Source organism: Humulus lupulus, chromosome 4 (assembly GCF_963169125.1).
Source record: "Humulus lupulus chromosome 4, drHumLupu1.1, whole genome shotgun sequence".
NCBI lineage: Eukaryota > Viridiplantae > Streptophyta > Magnoliopsida > Rosales > Cannabaceae > Humulus > Humulus lupulus.
Window position 1 is genome coordinate 207937014 of NC_084796.1, and position 22498 is coordinate 207959511.

The 22498-nt window shown below is 36.7% G+C and overlaps 1 long non-coding RNA gene across 1 annotated transcript; it reads right to left on the bottom strand.

The window, feature by feature from the left end:
* Positions 1-5766: 5766 nt before the first annotated feature.
* Positions 5767-8957, bottom strand: LOC133829375 (uncharacterized). The gene is made up of 3 exons (XR_009891722.1): positions 8701-8957; positions 8508-8574; positions 5767-6109 (listed from the first exon to the last, which is right to left on the bottom strand). It is a non-coding gene; the product is annotated as an uncharacterized LOC133829375 (long non-coding RNA).
* Positions 8958-22498: the final 13541 nt, after the last annotated feature.

Below are 22498 nucleotides of genomic sequence, written 5' to 3' on the forward strand. Positions count from 1 at the left end.
AGGTAATAAAATAATTAAAAGTAGAAATGATTTCTGATTGGATTCATTAAGCTAATAAAGGTAAAGCGATGGATCCCATCTGGGTTTCAGAATATGATCAGAACTCAGCTCAGAAAAATAAAAAGAGAGGACTTGGCTTTAATCACGCTTTCATCTTGAAAATATATATCTCTAAAACTGTGCAGTGAGTGAATGTAGTCAGCTCTTTTTTATTTTTTTTTATCAAATTTAGTATTTAATAAATAATTAAACGACTGGGATCTGACACCCTCAAATTCCCCTCGAGCTGCTCTAATAATTTCGTTATTTTTGTGGGATTGTCACAATATTGCTTTTTTTTTTTGTTAATCAAGATTAATATCATTTTGTTATTCATATACCCTTTTTTTTATTTCTATAATAGAGAACAATTAATAAAATTATTTATATTTCGAAAATACAATCTTCATATTAATACTCATATTAATACATTCTTCGAAAATTATTTAAAATGTTTACCTGGGAACATTTTAAAAAGAAAAAGTAGTTTGTAAAGCATAAATTTAAAGTATTACATTAGTATTTTAAAATATCATAAATTTGTTGTAAATAATTGGCTACATTTTTTATTATTCCTTAGAATGAAAAGATTACAACACTAAATTAGGACCATAAAATTCTAAAAAAAAATCAACATAGTTGGCTAATTATCTTTGCCAACTTATTACAAAATATATCAAATAAGAAAAAATATTATCTGAATAACAAAATCATGGAATTTCAACAAAATTTACATTAATAATGAAATATATATTTAAAATTGTATTTTTTTTAAATGAATTTAAAATTGCGCTAAAATCATTAAATTTTATCATCAACACCTCTTGACTAATTAGTCAATTGTCTAAAGCTTCATATGTTTTGCAATTTAAAAATAACTTATTTTGATGACACATTATTTATATTTTTTTCTTCTAAAAAATATTAGGTTTATTAAAATTCACAATAATTGCAAAAAATATATATAATTTTTACCTGTAATTAACTTTTACACCAATAGTCAATTTTCTATGCATTATCATCTTCAAGAAGAAGGAAAAAACAATGATAATTAATTACTTAATTATTTATCCACAATAGTTTATTTTACTAGGCTACAACTTTTTTTGTCCTGATTTTGTTTTTTTTCTTTTATAAATACACAATTCTGCTGTTTTTACAAAATCTGAAGAAAAAATATACATGGTAAAATAACAATAAATTTTTTATCATCTTACAATTATTATTTTTTATCTTCATTTCATATTCATCAATAAAAAAAATTAAAAAAGGAGATAGAGGGAGAGAGAGGGACTTATTATGTCTTCTTAAAAGAATTAGTTAAAAAAACATTGGTGACCTCAAACTTGGTTGAGCAGGTCCTCATTAGACATTACCATACATATACATGTAGAATTAAAATAAATAAATAAATAATTAAAGGAAGGAAGTGTGGTGTTCTTGATTTCTTTCTCTCAACTCACTCCTCGTGAGCATTTTTCTTTTGCAGCTTTTAATGCTTTTTATTTATTGTTTTGGTTCAACAAGAATGCCACTTTGGCATTCTAGGGTTTTTGTAGGACCCCATCATCTAAATCACATTGATGAGTTTAATTACTTTCATTTTACTTAACATAATCTTCTAGACAAAAATAGAGCTATTCATCATTACTAACAATAAAATTAAAAAACTATTTTCTCTTTATGTATCTATATGCTGAGTGAGCAAAAAATAATGGACGAAGTAAAATTATAGAGTAAAGTTTTTTAATAATAACAACAACAAAAAATGATTATAATGAGAATATTATTTAAAAAGTGTTATTTTTTATGGAGGCCAAAAAAAAGAGTTTAAATTTGTAAAATTAATAAAAAAAAAATTATGAGGGATGCCCCCACTTGCTCCCTTTGGCTCCGCCTTGGTCTTACTAAAATGCTCCTCAACTTTGAAAGTGTTTCAAAAAAAACAAGATGCTTATTTTAAGGTAGAAATCATAACAATTTTAATTTATTTGGTTAGCTAGAAAACAAAATGTGATCAAGAGAATACATATTAATAATAAAGAATAGTATTAAGGAAGAATATGCAAGATTGTAACAATGATTACAGGAAATAGCGATTCATTTCTTCTAGCTTATTAATCAAAGGAGAAAATCACTAGAAAAACCAAGCAAGGTGAAAGAACAGAGAACATAGCAATAGAATTTATATATATATAACACATTAAGAAACATTACTTGTTTTTTATAAATAAATTTTGTGTATGTAACTAATTTGATATTTAATATTTGTATATAACTTTGTTATTCCTTATATTATGTAGCTTGTGTCACTATGCTTCCTAGACAGGTAATGTGGCGGTTTATTTCTATAAAACTAACAAAATGGGCCATAAAAGAAAATTAATTTTAACCTTGAAAAGAAGTATTTATGTTACACTTTCATATTAAGCTAGAGCAATTAAGTAAATGTATAGTTTAGCAAGAAAAAAAAATAAAGATTTTTACGTATTTCAGCAGTAAAAATCTGTCTACATCCACGAATCACTTTTATTAAAATCTGCGTTAAAGCTTTTTGAGAGCCATTTCACAGAGATTTTCTCAATACAATATAATGTGTGAGTACAAATGACTAAACTCAGGCTATTTATAGACCCAGTTACAAGAATCTTCCCTTAATCTTAGGGATATTACATTACTCATACCATATTTGAATTGGAACTACAAATTTGTAGATTAAATACAATTAATCGCATTTATTGTAGATAAATATCCCTAAACAATAGGGTTGATTACATGGTTTGAATTAAATCCTCTTATTATAGGGAATTCCTAACAACATCTCCGTGTATTAATTTAACGCGTCTTCGAGCTTGAATGCTGCCTTAGCGCGCTTTCGAGATCATATGTAGCTTCGAGCTCATCGTTCCAATTGTCGCTACCTCCTTGCTTGATTGGTCTTTCGAACTCATCTTTCGGAGGAGACTCTTGTTGCCTTCGAGCTTGCTACCCATGCTCGAGTGCAAATGATATGGTTCCTTGGAACTTCATGTATATTTGTACAAGTATAATGTTAATACTTATTAGTTATGAGCTTACACTTTACGAGACTACATTTCGAGGTTGTTTATTTATTCTCGAAATTTGGGTGTACCATTTTGCCCCCTCAAAAGTATTGGTTCGAATCCTCTGAGAAAGAAACTTTTGAACTTCACTTTTGGAAAACGTGCCCACCTACCACACTCGAGTGTGGACACATTTCACCACAAGAATTGATGTTAAGAGCACTTGAGTACCCTCTTTCTGCACATGTCCTTTCCTATTCCCCTTTTTTCGCTAGTTTTTTAGATTAAATGTGGCCCATCAGATCACATTTAAACCCGATTCAAGGGCTCAGATTCCCTTCCGAATGCCACCTTTTTTCCTATTTAAACTCCTTATTCACCTTCTTCATCTTCACTTTTGCCTTCTCAACTTTCATAAAGGACTCACATACTAGAACTCCAAACTCTTGCATGTTCTCCAAGCTAAAAAAACAAGGCAACCTTCAATTGTTTGGCTCCATAGGATCATTCCTGCTTCCGGCCTTCCAATCGAAAATCACTTCATTTCCGCGATTGACTTTGTGTAAGTTTTTTAACATGATTTTTTATGAATAACATACTTTTCATCTTCATGCATGATGATTTTTTATTCTTCTAGTTCTTGTTGTATTTTTGAAATCTTTTATGTAAAAAGGGAGTTTTTTATTTGTATGGATGAGCATTTGTAGTGAATAAAGATCTATTTAGGCAGAATTTTGGTAAAAACTGGTAAAAATGGCACCTTTTAGGTTACGAGGTAATAGCTTATAGGTTTCGTGTAGTACAAGAAATAGGGTCTTTAAAAATAGGGTTTTAATGCCCATAAACCAATGATATCCCCATTTTAGGTAACTGCCCATTTCTTCCTAGAAATTCGGGATACCCCAAATCGGAAGTAATCGTTCCACTCTCGCTTGGATCTACTCTTAGTGGCCTGAGCTTGTAACAACTCAGTTGTGGCATTCAAACAGTCTCGCTATTTCGAGTTTTTGGGATCGAGTTACTCTATCTCGTTATCTCAAGCTTGTGAGCTCGAGTTATCAAGATTTTTTCTTTATATTTTTTCTAAGTGATGGGCCCTCAGCCTTTTCTTTCTTGTTAGATAATGCAGTCTTCAGAGAATCGGTGGGGGCCCGAGCTTGCAATCCCTTACCACCCACCATCTCCTCAAGTTGAATCTCTATTTACTCGAAATCAACGGGTGATTCGGGAGCACAAAGAGCACCTCGAATGTGAAGACATTCGAGCCCACTTCCAGCGTCAAATTACCGAGGTTGAAGAGGGAAAAAGAAGGAGATTACGGTTTTTCGTGTATCCTGACCCAGACCTTGAGGTTTGTCCGATCCCCTTATATCCCAAGTGTAGGGTTACCATAGCATTTCCCCCCGGCAGGCTCTCCTTCGAATTTATGTAGAGCACAGCAAACCAGCAAGCCAGTCAAACAGTCCCCAAAGTTTCTTCTACCCCGGCCTCGGAGAGTTCTTTCTTCGAGGCAGAATATTATCAGAGCATTGTTACCTCCATGAGAAAGATTTTGGACATTTTGTCTTTCCATGGACTAAATTTGTCATGTCGTCTTGCCAACTTCGACAAAAGGAGCTATTTTGCTCTGGGTGAAGACGACCAGAGAGAAAAGTCAAGCTCGCGAATTGGAGTCGCGAGCATATGTGAGTTGGGGCACTACTGCCTTTAAAGGGGTATTTTAGGAAGTTCACCGACTACATCGGTATCGCCCCCTTTTTAGCTCCAGTCCAACTCATATAGGATCCTAGCAACATTGAAGTCGCTATACCACGAGAAGAAATGTGATGGACCCTCGATATGTGAGATTTTGTATCTCTTTTGCCTGAAAAGCAACCCTTCCTAAGCTCACGGTGGGGATGGCTTCTATTACCTTAGAAGCTATCCAAAGGAGAGGAGGTTGTTCGAGGACATACCTATTCATCCTTCAAACTTCAAGACCATCTTCTTCTGGACAGACAGGCTTGATCCATTCAGATTCTATTCTTTTCAACGAATCCGTTAGTATTTTCTTCTTGAATTCTTTCATCTCAAGCTCGAAATGCTCATCCAAGTTACTTGTGCAGTCAATTACAACCACCCAAAGCCAACTGAGGCTATGAAGGAACATCAAGAGGAAATTTTGAAGCTCCCGTACGGTCAGCGGTCCCTCAGCTACCTCCTAGACGAGGATAAGCTCTGTCTATGCGGTCTCCTTGGCGTAGGGGAGTCTACAGATGATGCTGGGCTCATACGTACGCGAGATGGGAAGATGTCCCTATCCCAACTGCCAAGCTCCCCTCCAAAAGGAAGCACTCAAGCTCATGCTCTCAAGCCTCAATCCCCCACTTAGTTGAAATGTCAGGCTCGGGGACTGAAGCACAAGACAAGGCCTCTCCTAGTCCGTCTAATGGAGGTAAAGTTGTGTTAGACATGTCTATGTGGTCTTCGAACCTTTTAAAACAATATCCCAACATCGTAGTCCTTTTTAATGACCCCCTAATCAATTTTATGACGTAGTCGGGGGTAGACTTTAAGGTACATAAGGACAATAGTTAGTTAGGAAAATACCAAACCATGTATAGTGTAAATGAGGTTTGGGAAAAAATAGTCGTCCAACATGGGACTAGTGACCATAGGGATTTGTCAAGTCTGTCCCTTACTGTAAAGAACACCCTAGACTAATACTTACAAAACGTTCGCTTAACATAGTTTATAAAAGAATACTGTCCATTATTAAAGTCTCAGGGGGACTTATTTAAAATCATGCAAGTTGGCGCCATAGGTTCAAAATAAAACATAGGTTATTATGCAAGGTTCAAGAAAACCAAATAATTTAAATAACAGAGTCCCACTGATAATTTTAGGAAAAGTCTCTTAAAACAAAACATAATTTAAATGGCGTTCCACGTTGATCGTTTTATCGTCCATAGGATTGCCCCACACCATACACCCCATGATGAAGAACTCCTCACGTCACCACGCGTGCCATAGAGAAATCTTATTTGCTACTTGGAAGGAAAGTAAGGGGGTGAGCTAAAAGCCCAGTAAGGAAGTACAAGCAAATAAGCAAGTAAGAAAAAAAAAAAAATCCAAACACTAACATTCATCTAAGACATCATGGTACGTCATAACGTAATCGTAACATATCATCATATCATAACATAATCGTACATATCATCATTCATAACATAATCGTACATATCATCATATCATAACATAAATGTAACATATCATCATATCATAACATAAATGTGACATATCATCATATCACAAACATGCAGCATACATGATGAGCATGGAACGCTAGTTGTCCATGTCACCCTATGAGGTAAACAAGAGATCACTGGTCCTTAAATAACCTCGGCGCGTCCGCCCTAGGAGTCACGTCTCAATGTCCTTAGTAACTCGTTCGATGTATCTGACATCGAAATCTGTTTGATGTATCTAACATCGCATTCTGTTTGATGTATCTAACATCCATACACATACCACATTCAACAGATCATCACATTAAGGCATTCAAAATTTCATAACAGTTCATTCATATAATAGCCTTACCATTCATAGCATAAAATCATAAAATCTATCTAACTTCCTTATTTCAGGTCCAAGCTAAGAATTTCACAATCTTTTCAACGAGCCTATATCATAATCAAAATAACGTTTCTTAGGTTCATAAAATTATTATTTTGCCCTTTCCATACAACTCATGTGTGCATGGGCCATGCACTCATGATAACAGTTACACTAAACATGCAATTATCGCCAAAAAGAATAATGCTCGTTCTACCCATTTTACTAACATGATTGTTTTATAAAAATCTCATAGTTGAATAATAATCATGATTTTGGACGTAAAAGTTGATTTGCATGTAACATGCATACGCGGGAACGTTGCGTAATAAAGACGTTTTCAAAAACGATAATTCTACATTTCTATTATTATTTTAAAATCAATAGACATATTATATGCTTCATTTTCTTAAAATTTCTAAGTTGATTAAATTTCTCAAAACTTTATTTTATCTTATAAATTTATTTTATTTTAGCTCAAAATAAAATATGTGACATTTTCATTAAATAAATAATAATTTATCAAGAATTACCCAACAAGCTTGGATTTAATTAAAATACCTATTTTAATATGTTTCTTTAGAAAAATATATTTTATCAGTGTGTTACAAAAATGATGTAAAAAATATATTTTAAGTGTGGAAAAATACATTTTGATTTAATTTATTGAAGACTTAGTTTTTAAGTAGTAAAAACCCATATATGACAATTTAATAACAATTGTTAACCTTTTTAAAACAAACTTTCAGCCACTACTTATTTTATTCAAAAATCACAAATAAATAGAGTCTAAATATTTTTCTCAATCAAAATAAAGAAAAATTATTATTTATCAAAATATGCATTCATACCATTAAAATATCATTTTTCAATATTACCATAACTTAGTAAAAATAATTTATTCCAAAAATTAATCAAATTCATTTTTAGTGAAACTTACTTCATATTTTATTACAAAATTCCAGCAACCATTTTTTTTATCATTAAAATCACCATATTCAATTTTATAAACTTATTTTTTTCTCAAAATTCAATAAAAATTATGTAGGAAATTAATTGGGTAAAATATCATAACATGAGACTTAAAATCCTCTTTTAATTTCATAAAAATTAACACATTCATCAAGAACATTATTTATGCATGCAACTCATATTTTTATCAACTTTTACCCAATTATTTTGAAAAAAACAGCAAGCTTAATTCTTTGTAAAACTCAACTTTTGTCTTAAAAATTACATAAAATCATTCATGCCTAAAATCTCATTATGCTCTTATAATATGCATGATTCTAATATCACTAACATAATCACATGAATCCTTTTAAAAACCATTTGTTGCAATTCCATGAAAACCAACAAAACATTATCAATAAAATAGCATATAGTAAATTTATAAGCACCATATTCACATATGCCTTATATTAACCTAGCGTATTTCTATCATTATTTTCATGCATCTCATAATTTAATCATTCAAAATATAACATGCATCTAACAAAATTTCATGATCAAAATATCAAGATTACTACTTATTCTCTTACCCACATATCATAGGTCCTAAAACATGGATCAATTATATTGTAAATCACACAACATATCAAGAACACCCTTGGGTGTACCTAGGCCGAAATCACCATACAAGTATTCATAGATTATTACAATTTTTTTATGCATAGCAAAATCAACATCACAACCCTTAAACACAAATCATACTCTCACAAAATCCAAATCCTATACATCAATCCTACCAAAATCAACCATTAGCACCATTAGCAAAACCTCATATACAACCCACCAAAAACAATATAAGGCTAAGGAAAAGACCATTACCTCCCTTGATTGTAAAAATCAAGAACACAAAAGATCAATACCCCAAACTCCACACCCTTGTTCAAGCCTAGGGTTTTTATGGGAAAGCCACCATGAGGAGGAGGAAGAACCCAAACACACACAAGAAAATAACACAAATCAAAATCATATTATCAAAAAAAGATTATGCAAAGAGAAAAACAAGAAGACATACTCTAGGGGGTTCCTCTTCACTTTCTCCTTCCTTCTTCCTTTCTTTCTTTCTTCCTCTCTCTCTCTCTCTCTCTCTCTCTCTCTACATGCCACTCTCTCTCTCTCTCTCTAGGTCACGGCAGCCACACACATACACAAGAGGAATGGCTCTTCTCTCCTTTCATAGCACCTTTATCACAAATCCCTCCATAAAGTCTCCCCAAAGACAATAAGGTAGTTTCCATTTCTCTTTTATTTTTCTTAATTTCTCTTTATTTCAAAAAGATACAAAGGAATAAAATGTGATCATGCCTATCCCCAAATGATCATGGTCTTCAATTTTTTATTTTTATCATCTTAAGGAAAGTATTCCTTTCCCACTAGGTCACACGCCCACTTCCTATTTCCCTCTTCTTTTCCCCTTTTTTTTATAAATAAATTACCCAAATAAATCTAAAATAAGGAAACATAAAATGTGTAGAAAATCTACACATGTGCACTATGCTACCATGCACTAGCACACACTAAATCACTAGGGTGCATTACTATCTATCATGCACCTTAGTGCATTCCACCATAGCTCACATAATTACCTCATTTGTCACACTTAAATAAAATGTAACACTAATAGTAAAATAACATGTTACACAATTATTCACTTATTAGATTAATTAACCAAAATATTTCTAACAATTAAATAAAATAACAACAATTAAATAAAACAATTCATCACACTTAAGATTTAAATCAAATAAAGCACAAAAATTTTAAATAATCTAAAAAAAATTTTTGGTGCACTACACTTACTTATCGAGAAGGAACTCCCTTAGAATCATTTGAAGATAGAGGGATTTCCTGGTCCCAAGTTCGAGTTAGAGGAGATCTTCCAATTAGGTTCTTTTAGAACTTCTCATATATTTTTTTTTCAAAACATGATTAAGTACTAATATTTACTTTCCTTTTTTCAGGCGAGATGGATTCGGACATTGATAACATTCTCAGCCAGTCCACTGTGCCTAAGGGGTCCAAGCGCCAATGGGTGTCCTCGAAGGGTGCTCGATTCTCCAAGGCTACGAAAACATCCGAGACCGCACCCGTGGCTTCAGGGCAGGCTAAGTTAGGCCCTACCACTGTTCCTCTAGTGCTTCTGGAGGTTGTTATTTCTCCTCCTTTGACCCAGGTGAAGAAAACTCGTCTTTCCCTCACTCCAATCTAGGATCGTAAGCTCAAGGTCGCAACCTACGTTCTCTTGTTTATGATCGACAATGATGCCGGCACTTCAGGAGCTTAACTGGGTTCGGATGCCTTGACCTGCATGGGTCAATGCTATAGTAACCTTGGAGCTCCCCAGTGGGAGTTCATAACAAGCTGTAAGAATGTGCAACGACCCAAAATTACTAATAAGGCTTAAGGACCTTGATTAGTGTGCTGGGAGGGCATAATTGGAAGTTATGAGAATTAATGGTAAGAAAGCATGTTTATGGGTACTGGATAAGCATGCGGGCCCTGTTTGGATGGTAAAGGCATAATTATAATTTTGGCCCGTTAGGGCATAAACGTGATTGTGTGTGATAAATTTTTGAGACCACATTATTATGTGGATATATATGTGCTTATGTGTGTGTGCAGCTTTCGGCACGAGGCGATCCTAGGGAGCAGGTAGCGGGAAAGTCACAACAGGACTCGATACTCGACTCTGGGTGAGTCAAGGGGTATTTGGGATATTAGATGGTTATCTGGGTTATCGGGTTATGAAAATAAATAATTGGAGATATATTTGAGGTTAAGAAGCTTAGGTGGAAATACTGGGGAATTTTACCATTTTGCCCTCGGGGACGTTTTCGGTACCTCGAGCCTTGGGATTGATTTAACTAGTTAATGATAGATTAAGTAAAGTGTAGAACTCGGTGGAACAAAGGTTAGAACCGACCTTCTTCTTCTCTCTCTCTTTCTCTCTCAAAGGGACCACAGAAGCAAGAGGAGATTGGCTGGAAATTCAGAGAAATTGAGCTGAGACTTTGGGGATTAGCTCAGGGTTAGCTAAAGAATCTAATCAAGAGTTAAGGTATGTTCTGAGTTTTGTTTCTAGTGGTCAAATTCTGTGTATATAGCTGAGTTTTAAGTGTTTATGGGTTTTTGCATTAAAGGTTGAATTTGGGCAGAAAGCTTGGAAGATAGATCAGTAAGTGTTTGGAGGATGGATTCTTTAGTGAAGGTAAGCTCTAATTTGTGATATAGTATTTGAATTCTGGGTTTTTCTGACTGGTTTTGGAGTTCTTGAGTTGTTGGGTTTCAAAGATGGAGATGTGGTTTTGATGAGTTCTAGACTAGGTTTCTGTTGGGTTAAGTGGTTGAAATCATGTTAGAATGTTGGGGTAATTGGATTATGTTATTGGGATGATTATGAGAGGTTTTGAGTGAGGTTTGAGAGTTGAAAATGGTGGTTTTTCTGGGTTTGAAGGGGTCGGGCCGCGACATAGTTCTTGGTGAGCCGCGACCCTTCGAAGCTGATGGTGCTGGAGAAGGAGGGCAGGCCGCGGCATGGGGCATATAGGGCCGCGGCCCGTGTCTATTTCTGGGCAAGGTTGGGCTCTCTTTGGGGCCATGCCGCGGCATGAGCAGGATTGAGCCGCGACCCTTAAGGAAATTTGTGTCCTTGGGATTTTAAACATGAAAATTTAACCTAGAGTGCTCAAGATCGATTCCACTACCGTGTTTAGTGGAATTCCATGTTCCGGAGATTAGAACCTTATCCGGAAACCTTTTACAATTATTGATGGAATCCTTTATTATGGTTGTGACTAGGTTTATGCTTAAGCTCAGGGCAGGATCGTGCTCGGGGATCGTCTTTACTAGTTAAAACGTTTGGATTGTGGATTTATATTGGGACTAAGGGTTCCGTGTCTTGTATGCTCTTTAAGAGGATGGTATTATGCCATGTGAATTGTGAATGGATGGTATCATGCCATGTAAATAGTAAACGAGCGACCTAAGAGCGCCGGAGTTTACACTTGCGCACAGGGCGCAGCTCGGCCACTGGTAGCCGATGACAGCTTAATATGCACTGAGCTCGGTTTTAGCGGGCCGAAGTCAGTGGGATAAACATGGGGTGCGGCCTAAGTTGTCGGCCCTAATTATCATGTGATTTGATTGTTATTATTCTGATGAAAGTGATATGCCGGTTATTTGAATGACAGATTGTTAGTTTGTTAACTATTATCGTTGAATAGATGAATGTTGTGTATTGTTGAGTACCTGGTTATGTCTTGTGAAATAGTTGGTTATTAATATTGATTGTATTTTAAATGTTTTGTTTTCTTGCTGGGCCTTGGCTCACGGGTGCTACGTGGTGCAGGTAAAGGCTAGGGTAAGATGAGTTGGCCATGGGTTGGAGAGCTCTAGGGATGAGGTGTACATTGTCAGCTGCTCGGCCGCCACAGTCGAGGGATTGTACAGGAACGAGAACCTAAAACATGTATTTTTCCATTAGAGTGGCTTGATTGTTTATAAAGTTTGGAAATTCTGTAGTTACGTTATTTAAACCCTGATTTGGGATCCCATGTACCAAACACTTATTTTAATGAAAATTATTTCGTTTACAACCAAAATCTTTTAAACCTAACCTGTTTGTGTCATTAGATTCACGTTTTTATCTAAACGACTTGATTAGCAAGTCTTACACTATTTCAAACACACAGTGTAACGGTCTTGGTTATCCAGGGCGTTACAGAATGCCACTGCCCTTTTTGGCAAGAGTGGAGAGCTATTCTCTTTGATAAGTTTGCCTTTGATTAACTCTACACTTTAACGCCAAAATTTTTGCTTCTAGGTGTTTAACATCTATTCTCAATTGCAGGCATTCCTTGCCTTGGTCCAACACAAATACATTTTGGACAACGAGGTTGCAATGAACAAGGTGTATGCTTAAAGTGCCAAGGAAGCATAGATCAAGGCCAAGGATGACCTTAAGAAGGAACAAATGGAGCTGGAGGCAAAGGACCTGGAGCTTAAGAAGAACTGGAGGAGGAGGAGGCCAAGCTCAGCTCAGGAGGCTGCATAGGCCAAGGAACAAGTTGGATCAGGGGATGTCAGAGCCACCAATCCTTGAGGATTCAAACATGGGCTGCAAACCATGGCATTTTTTTATAATTGTAATTATCATTTTTTATGCCCTTGGGGCAAAGACACTTTATAGCTCTAGTTTGAGCTATTTTTATTATCTTATGAATGCTTTACTTTAACTTAATAGTAGTTTTTATGCTTTTAATTTTCTAGCTCGAAAACTTTTTTGTACATTATCTACTTTTATCTCTTTGCCTTAATATTATGCATCATATTTCTGTATCGAAACAGTTCAAGCTTATTACTAAGGGCTTGCTTTTATACTTGTTTACTCAAACAAGTACATGTTTGAGCTTAAATTCGAACTTCCATATAATCATACATAGTTTATTCGATCGCTCATTTTTGACCTCATAATATTCAAGGTTGAACACTACTTATACCATGCATTTTTGCTTTTAAAAACACTTATTGGCATGTAGTCTCATTAGTCTAGTAATTTCTTACTTAGTGATAGTAACTTTCCTCATCCTCGAGTATGGTCTCAAGGTAGCAAGGTTGAAACTATTTTGCAAAAAATTACAGCTCTGTCTCGATTTATGAATGTTTTTGGTTAATCTAGAATTCCAACTTTATCCTTGTATTGATTTTATTTATATTGATAATCCAGACTTGAAATGGAGTTATGCTCATGCTTGTTATTTGTCCACGCACTTATTTTTATGCTCGTGCTTGGTTAGTGATCCATCACTTATATTTATCTTTATTTTTGCTATATTTTTTCGAGCGTATGGTATGATTATATACCACTTATGCCCCCTTAAATTCCTATGATTGAGAAATCTTAGGTTATTGATTATTGAGATCTTGCGAAAAATAATAAATAAAAATAATGTAAATAAATAACATTTTATTGATAAAAGGTCTTGTTAAAACCTTCAAAAGCAAACCCAGTGGGAAAATCTCAAGAAGGAAAAAGAGTGCCTTTGGGAAAATACAAGCTTGGTTACAACTAAATAAATATCATTCGATAATTTATTGATAATATGGTCATAAATGTTCAACGTTCTAAGCTCGTGGGACCAATCTCCATTTAATCGAGCTAGTTTATAGACTCAAGGTCGAATGATGGATTCAATTTGGCAAGGTCCTTCCCAATTAGGTCTAAGCATGCCTACAGAGGGGTCTCGTGTAGCCAAAAATATGCATCTTAGCACCAAGTCTCTCAATCCAAAGTGTCTATCTTGAACTCTTTTGTTGAAATATCTTGTAGCCCTTTGCTGGATGCATCATTTTTAAGCTAGGCTTTATCTCGATTTTCTTCAATTAGATCTAGGGATTCTTTGAGCCAGGATCGGTTTGAGTCTTGGTTATATGCTTCACGCCTTATAGAAGGAATTTTGACCTCAATTGGTAACATTGCCTCCCAGTCGTAGGCTAGGGAGAAGGGGGTGTGTCCGGTTGAGGTTCAAGTTGTCGTCCTGTAAGCCCATATGACTTATGGTAATTCTTCTGGCCAACTGCCTTTAGCTTCTTCGAGCCTTTTCTTCATAGAACTCTTGAGATTCTTGTTCACGGCTTCGACCTGTCCATTTGCTTGGGGATGGGCCACCGAGGAGAAACTTTTAATAATCCCATTTTTCTCACAGAATTGTGTGAATAACTCACTGTCGAACTGGGTTCCATTGTTTGAGACTATCTTCCTTGGCATCCCATATATGGAAATAATGTTCTTCACCACAAAGTCCATAAACTTTTTGAGGTAATTGTGGCCAGAGGTTCAGCCTCGGTCCATTTAGTGAAGTAGTCTATGACAACTACTGCATATTTGACTCCACCTTTTCTCGTTGGTAAGGATCGAATGAGTTAAATTCCCCATACCGCGAATAGCCAAGGGGAACTCATCATGGTGAGGTCAGTTGGTGGAGCTCGAGGTATTGAGGCAAACCGTTGACACTTTTTGAATTGCTTTACGTATTCAAATGAGTCTGCCTTTAATGTTGGCCAGAAATATCTATGCCTTATTACTTTTTGTCGAGAGGATGTGCCCCCAACATGATTTCCACAAAATCCTTCGTGAATTTCTTCTAGGATTTTCTTAGCTTCAGGTGGGGTTACACATCGCAATAACAACATGAAATATACTCTTCAGTACAATCTTACTTCCAAGATAGTGTACCTTGGTATTTTATACATCAGTTTTCGGGCCTCGTTCCGGTCTACAGGCAGGTTTCCAGTTTTAAGGCAGTCGATTATAAGTGTCATCCAAGTAGGTTGGGAGTCTATCATATCTACTTTGACCTCATCAGGCTTGGTTATGCTCGGTTCTGGCAAGAACTCCACTGGTACCACGTTGAGTGTGTTAGCCTCCTTGGTTGTGGCAAGTCAAGCTAGGGCGCCTGCATTCGAGTTTCGTTCTTGCAGAACCTTCTTGATCACGTAGAATTCAAATTGTTTGAATGCCTCTTTGAATTTTTCCAAGTATGTTGCCATCTTAATCTCCCAAGCCCGGTACTCTCCTAACATTTGGTTGACTACCAACTAAGAATCACTATAGCAGTGTATGGCCTTAGCTTTCAGCTCGGAAGCTACTCGGAGCCCTGCTAACAAGGCCTCATATTCTACCTCGTCATTTATAGCCTCGAATCCAAATCTTAAGGGGAAGTGAAATTTGTTTTCTGATGGAGTTATTAGAATAATGCCTGCCCCTGATCCTGTCTCATTGGAGGATCCATCGGCATTAAGTTTCCACAGCTCGCAAGTTGGGGTTATGACTTCTTCGTTGGTGATTCTTGTACATTCGACTATAAAGTTTGCCAAGGCCTGACCTTTTATCATCGTTCTCGGTTGGTAAGTGATCTCGAATTGTCGGAGTTCAACCACCCACTTTAATAGTCTTCCGAATGCATCAGGTTTCACAAATATCTGTCGTAGTGGCTTATCAGTCAGCAAATGAATGGGTTGCCGAAAGTAAGATCGAAGCTTTCGAGACACATGAACTAGGCATAGTGCTAGTTTTTTCCATCAGTGGATATCTCGATTCAACTCCCAGTTGTAACGACCCAAAATTACTAATAAGGCTTAAGGGCCTTGATTAGTGTGTCGGGAGGGCATAATTGATTTATGTGTGATTTAAATGGTTAAATGCATGATTATGTGATGAGCATGCTTATATGATTATATGGATATATGAGATGCATGATTATGAGTATTAGTATGCATGTAGGCCCTGCTTAGCTTATAGGGGCATATTTGTAATTTTGGCCCATTGAGGGCATAAATGTAATTATTTGTGATAAATTGTTGAGACCACATTATTATGTGGATATATTTGCAGTTGGTGGCTCGAGGCGATTCTAGTGAGCGGTTTAGCGAAATAATCACGGTGGGGATTTATACCCGGCTTGGGGGAGCCTGGGGGTATTTTTGGGAATTTGGGAAATATATTGGAGACTATTTGACATTGGGGAAAATAATTGGTGATTAATTAGGTGATGGAAATTAAGTGGTAAATACTAGGAACACTTGAGGAATTAGCGGGAATTGGGAACAAATGACCAAAATGCCCTTAAAATGTTTAAAGACTTAGGCTTTAATGGGAGGGAAAAATGGTCATTTGATAGTTAGAAAAAGGATAAGGGTTATAAAATAAAAAGAATTTTGAGAGGCGTGAGGTTTCTCTCTGGTATCTCCATGGCGAGACGCAAGAAGATCAACCAGAAGCCTGCTACTAGCTCTAAGGTGAATGAATCCCCGTCGGTTCAAGAAGCTTGTGAGGGAGAGACGACTAGTTTAGTTGAAGAAGTGTCGGTTGTGGTGGAAGAGGTATTCAAAGATACTTTGGTGGATTTCCCAGAATTCGGGGGTAATGGGCCGTTGGATTCTGATGAGGGAATGTATGGAGTAAAGAGGAATGGTGTGAAATGGAGTGATCAAGCTGATATCGAAAGTGATTTTCAAAGCCAGGCCAAAGATAAATGGTCTCAGTTTCGGGCATTGTTACCAAATCAAGGAGGAGCTAGGCTAAATTTTGAAGAACCCCTCATTCGAGAAGGATTGCTCAAGTTGATTTGGAGGAGGTCAAAGTTGAAACATCCTTCTGGAACTCAGCTGTGGTATGTATGGTTCTTGGAGCTAATCCTCCCTTTGCTGTGTTTGAGGGTTTCATTGAGAGAATTTGGGGTAAGGTGGGTATTGAAAGGATTGCTCGATTAAATGCTGGGTATACACTTGTAAAATTTAGGGATGAAGCTACCAGAGATTTGGTGTTGGAAGCTGGAGTTCTCCATTTCGATAGAAAACCAGTTATCGTGAAACCATGGTTTGCTGATCTAGATACTCTAAGGTCAGTGAAATTTGTTCCCGTTTGGGTTAGATTACCGGGTCTTGGGCTGCAATACTGGGGTACTAAGTGTTTGAGTGCCCTAGTGAGTACCATTGGGAATCCTATATTAGTAGATAAAGTTACAAAAAGATCGATCCATGATGCAATTTGCTAGGGTGTTAGTGGAGGTTGAAATAACAGAGGAGGTTCCTAAATCCATTCAATTTTTAAATGAGAGAGGACAACTGATGGAACAATTACTGGAGTTTGAATGGCTGCCAACTCAATGTAAAAGATGCAGGGTATATGGTCATACTGAGACTTTGTGTAACAGGAAACAAGGAAAGGTCTGGAGGAAGAAAGTTAGAAATGCTGATGAAGGGTCTAAGTAAGAACCCACTGATCTGAACTCCTTAGTTGAGACTACAGATTTAGCTAGTGAGGTTATTATAGATGATAAAAGGAAAGTAGATGCTAAAGAGAGATCTGAGTCCCATGCTATATCAGTGCCTCCTGGCAAAGGTAATGGAATAGACTCAAAAGTTTCAAAGCAAACTGAAGATAAGGCAAGAAGTGAATCAAGAGAGAGGCTTCATTCTGATTGGATCACTCCTAAACGGGTGGGCGTGTCAAGAGTTTGGCTCCAAATACTCAGAATAAATTGAAGAATTCTTATAGTGCCTTGCAAGATAAGATAATGGAGGTTACAAACTTGGGACTATCTACAACATATATGTTTAATGGAGAATCACAACATTCTTAGCTGGAATGTCTGGGGCATTAATAAAAGGGAGAAACAGAAGTCCCTGAGTACTTTTTGCTATATGAATAAAATTGGTTTAGGAGCGTTTTTAGAAACCAAGTTGCGTGGTAAAAAAATTGAGGAGATGATGACTACTCATTTCAGTGGCTGGAATTATTACACAGGAGCAGTTACAGAAGGAAGAATTCTTCTGGTTTGGCAGGGTCACAGGGTTTCTGTTGAGGTTTTGAAAGAAAGTGATCAATTAATTCATGTCTATGTTCAGGAAGTGGGGTCAAATAAAAAGTTTTGTGTGACTTTTGTTTATGGAATGAATTCTATTGAGGAGAGATTACAGCTTTGGCTTTATCTTGCTGGTCTGTCTTTTCCAGCCAATCCTTGGCCTGTGGCTGGAGACTTTAATGCTGTTTTTTATTTTAATGATAGGCTTGGAGGCCGTGATGTTACTGCTCTGGAAAAGGTGGATGCTCAAAGATGGAGATCTCTTGGGTTGGTTGATGAGATACGCACTAGTGGTTCACATTACACTTGGACAAATAAGCAAGCTAATGAGGCAAGAATCTATTCTAAATTGGATCGAATATTTAAAAATGAAGCCTGGTTGGACTTATTCCCTCAAGCTGAAGCCTATGTAAATTGGGAAATGATTTCTGACCATTGTTTTTGCATCATTAAAACTGGAGCAGCCCTGAACTTTGGTATTAAACCGTTTAGATTTTTTAATATGTGGACTGACCATGAAGACTTTAGAGAGATAGTGTTGCAGAACTGGAGTAAACCAATTAAGGTTCATGGCTTAGAGAGAATAATGAGGAAATTGATGAGACTCAAGCATGTCCTTCGCAAGTTTAACAGAAGGACTATAGGTGATGTTGTGCATAACTATACAATAGCTAAGGAGAACTACCAAGCTGCCCAATATAAACTCCAACATGATCCTCATTCAGCTGTTCTTCAAAGAGAGGAAAGATTAGCTTGTGAGAATTTCTCTAGCCAATCTAGATTCTATGATAGCTACCTTCAACAAAAAAGTAAAATTAACTGGCTTCGATATGGTGATGATAATACGACCTACTTTCACGCTTGTTTAAAACAGAGGAGGGCTACAAATCGTATTACTTCTTTTATTAATGAGGCAGGTCAGTTAAATGAGAAATTTGAGGATGTAGTGGCTCATTTTGTGAATCACTTTCATAGCATTATGGGTAGTAAGAGCACAGCTTCGGTTCCTATTTAGAGGACTTGTTTTAGTCATGGTAACATCTTGTCTTTGGATCAGCAGCTAAGTTTGATAAAACCTTTCACCAAGAAGGAAGTTGAAACTGCTTTGTTCAGTATTAATCCAATTAAAAGCCCGGGTCCTGATGGTTATGGATCGGGTTTTTTCAAAGCTATGTGGAAGGATGTGGGAGAAGAAATTTCTGATGCCATATTGGATTTTTTTTATCATGGTCTGCTGCTTGATGAGATTAATAGTGCAACAATTTCTCTGATTCCAAAGATAGACACCCCCACTAAGGCAGTTGAGTATAGACCCATAGCTTGTTGTAATACAATCTATAAATGTATTTCAAAAAAGCTATGTGGTAGATTGACTAAGGCTCTTCCTATTCTAGTTAATCAAAATCAAGGAGCTTTTGTCAAAGACAGACTGTTGGCGCATAATATTCTTATTCTTCACGATATTATAAAAGGTTACAAGAGGAAAAACATCTCTCCTAGATGTGTGATGAAGATAGACCTTAGCAAAGCTTATGACACGATAGATTGGCAAATTTTGGAGGATATTCTCACTGCTTTCTGTTTTCCCAACAAATTTATTAGGTGGGTGATGATTTGTTTGAAGGGTACCTCTTACTCTATTTTGATGAATGGTAGGATTCAAGGGAGCTTTAGAGGTAAAAAAGGTCTTAGACAAGGGGACCCTATCTCTCCCTTGTTATTTGTTCTAGTCATGGAGTATTTTACTCGACTACTCATTGAAGCTTCTCTAAGCAAGAAGTTCAGATTTCATCCGAAGTGTAAGAATATGAAATTAGTTAACCTCTGCTTTGCTGATGATCTGGTGATATTTTGTAAGGGAGTTAACAATTCGGTTCAGATTATAAGAGAGTGTTTTACTGCCTTTAGTTTGGTTTCTGGTCTTTCAGCCAACTTGGATAAATCTCAGGTGTATTTTGGGGGTTTGGCTGAGATAGAGACTAAACAGATATTGAATAGGCTCCAATTCGTAGAAGGGTCTTTTCCTCTAAAGTATCTTGGAGTTCCTCTTCGGACTACTAAATGGAAGGCTGGCGACTGTGCTGTTATTATAAGAAAGATTCACCTGAAGCTTCACACTTAGTCTAGTCGTCATCTTTCATTTGCTGGGCGGGCTCAACTTATTAATTCTGTTCTATTGGGTATTAGATCTTTCTGGATGAGTATATTCCTCCTTCCCAAGAGTGTTATTAAGGAGATAGATCATTTATGCAGAATCTTTCTCTAGGGGACTAATGACAGTAGTAGAAACAGAAGTAAAATGCATCTCACTGCTTGGGATCAAGTCTGCCTGCCTAAGAGTCTGGGTGGTATTTGGTTTAAGGAAGGGTCCAAATGGAATAAAGTGTTACTAGCTAAATTTGTTTGGGATATATCCTCTAAACAAGACATCCTTTGGGTGAAATGGGTGGATTCTATCTATCTTAAAGGGCAGAATTTTTGGGAGTATAAGATCAAGCCGGATGTGAGATAGTACTGGAGAAAACTTACCAATCTGAGATCTGTTTTTTCTTATAAAAATCTGGAGGTTGCAGCTAAGAATAGTAAGGTTAATCTAAGAAAACTTTATATTCAGATGCTTAATAAGGAAAGAGTGCATTATGCTAATGTGGTCTGGTGTACTATAGTTGTGCCTAAGCATAGATTTATATTGTGGCAAGCTACTCTGGGGCACCTTCTCACCCGAGACAAGCTAGCTCACTGTCAGTTGAGTATAGCTTCCTTATTGTTTCCGATTTGTGAATTGCAGCAGGAATCTCATTCCCACCTGTTTTTTTATTGTCAATTTTCTCAAAAAATTAGATCAAATGTGACAGCTTGGCTGGGAGTGGATATATGGCGATTAGGTATGATGAGTGGATCTCTTAGATGTTTGGGAAACCTAAAGGCCTGAAGCAAAAATTGGCAGCTGCTGCACTGGCTGCTTCAGTTTACTTGATTTGGTGGAACCGAAATATGTGTATATTTAGATCTTGCTCTATGACAGTAGGGAATGTAGATCATTTGATTAAGTTTTATTTGAAAGCTAGATTGGTTAGGCTTCCTAGACTGAAAGTAAAGAAAAATGACTTAGCATTTGTTGAGAAGTTTGTCCAGATGTAGCTTCTGGTTGGGTGCTCGGTTTGAGCCTGTTTTGTAACTGGTTTGTTGAGTTTCAATAAATTCCTATTTCATCAAAAAAAAAAGGATAAGGGTTATACTACTTTTTTATACTTAGTGGAAGCTGTAAAAAGTTTTAGAAGTTGAAGGAAGAAAAAAAACAGAGTACGTGACCCCCCTCTCTCTCTCTCGAATGGTTGTCTTCTTCACCATTTCTTGTGGAATTTGAAGCTTTAAACTCAAAGAGAGTCTAAGCTAAGTCTTGGAACTTTGATCCTTGAAGTAATTGAAGAAGGTTAGTTGGAATTAATTATCAAATTAAGGTAAGGTTTGAGGTTGTTCTTGAGATTTCTGAGTTTTGATAAGATTGATTTCTAAACTTGAACTTTGTATGGAAATTAAGGGATTTGAGCTTTGGGAACTGAGGAGCTAAAGGCTGGAAGGGCATAGAGGGTAACCTAGGGTCGAATTCTCCATTAAAGGTAACAATTCTGGACTTGATCAGTTGAGTTTCTGGGTTATTTCTAGTTTTTCTGATGAGTTCTTGGGTTTCAAACTCAATTCTTGTTGTTTTGTGTTTAATGATGCATGTGGCCAAGTTTGATGTTGTTGGGCCATGTGGGATGAGATGTAGTGGGTGGTGGGTTTAATTTGAAGTGTAGTTGAGGCTTGGAGGGGTTTTAGGGAGTTTTGGCTCGGGGAAATTTGAAGGAAAAACTCAGGGGATTTTTGGTGTTGTCTGTAGCGCTAGCAGTAGAGCGCTACAGCGCTATGCCTGGGTTTTTTGGCGGATTTTTCCTCTGCTTGTAGCGCTGTAGCGCCCACCTTGTGGCGTTGTAGTGCTACCCTGCCTTCAGAAATGGATTTTTGGGTATTTTCTTAGGGTTTTTGCTCAGGGGCTTGGGGTTTGATTACACCACCCCATTTGGTGGAATTGGGGCTTCCCGAGGGCTCGGGATTGGTCCCGAGGTTAGGTTACAAAATTGAATGTTAATGAGGGTTTTATGTTACGTTTGTGACTAGGTGTGCATTATGGCTCGGACGGGATCGTGGTCGAGGATCATTTCAATTAACCAAAGCGCTCAGAATCAAAGGTAAGAAACTACACCCGGTTATGTGATTATGTTGGGACTAAGAGTTCCCTATATTTGTATGTGATGTCATGAGATGGTATTATGCCATGGGGACATGTGATAAACAGCCTAAGAGTGTCGGAATCAATATTCGCGCACAGGGCGCGGCTCTTCCACTGGTAGCTGAGGTTAAGTACATAATCACTGAGCTCGGCCTAAGCGAGTCGGAGTCAGTGGG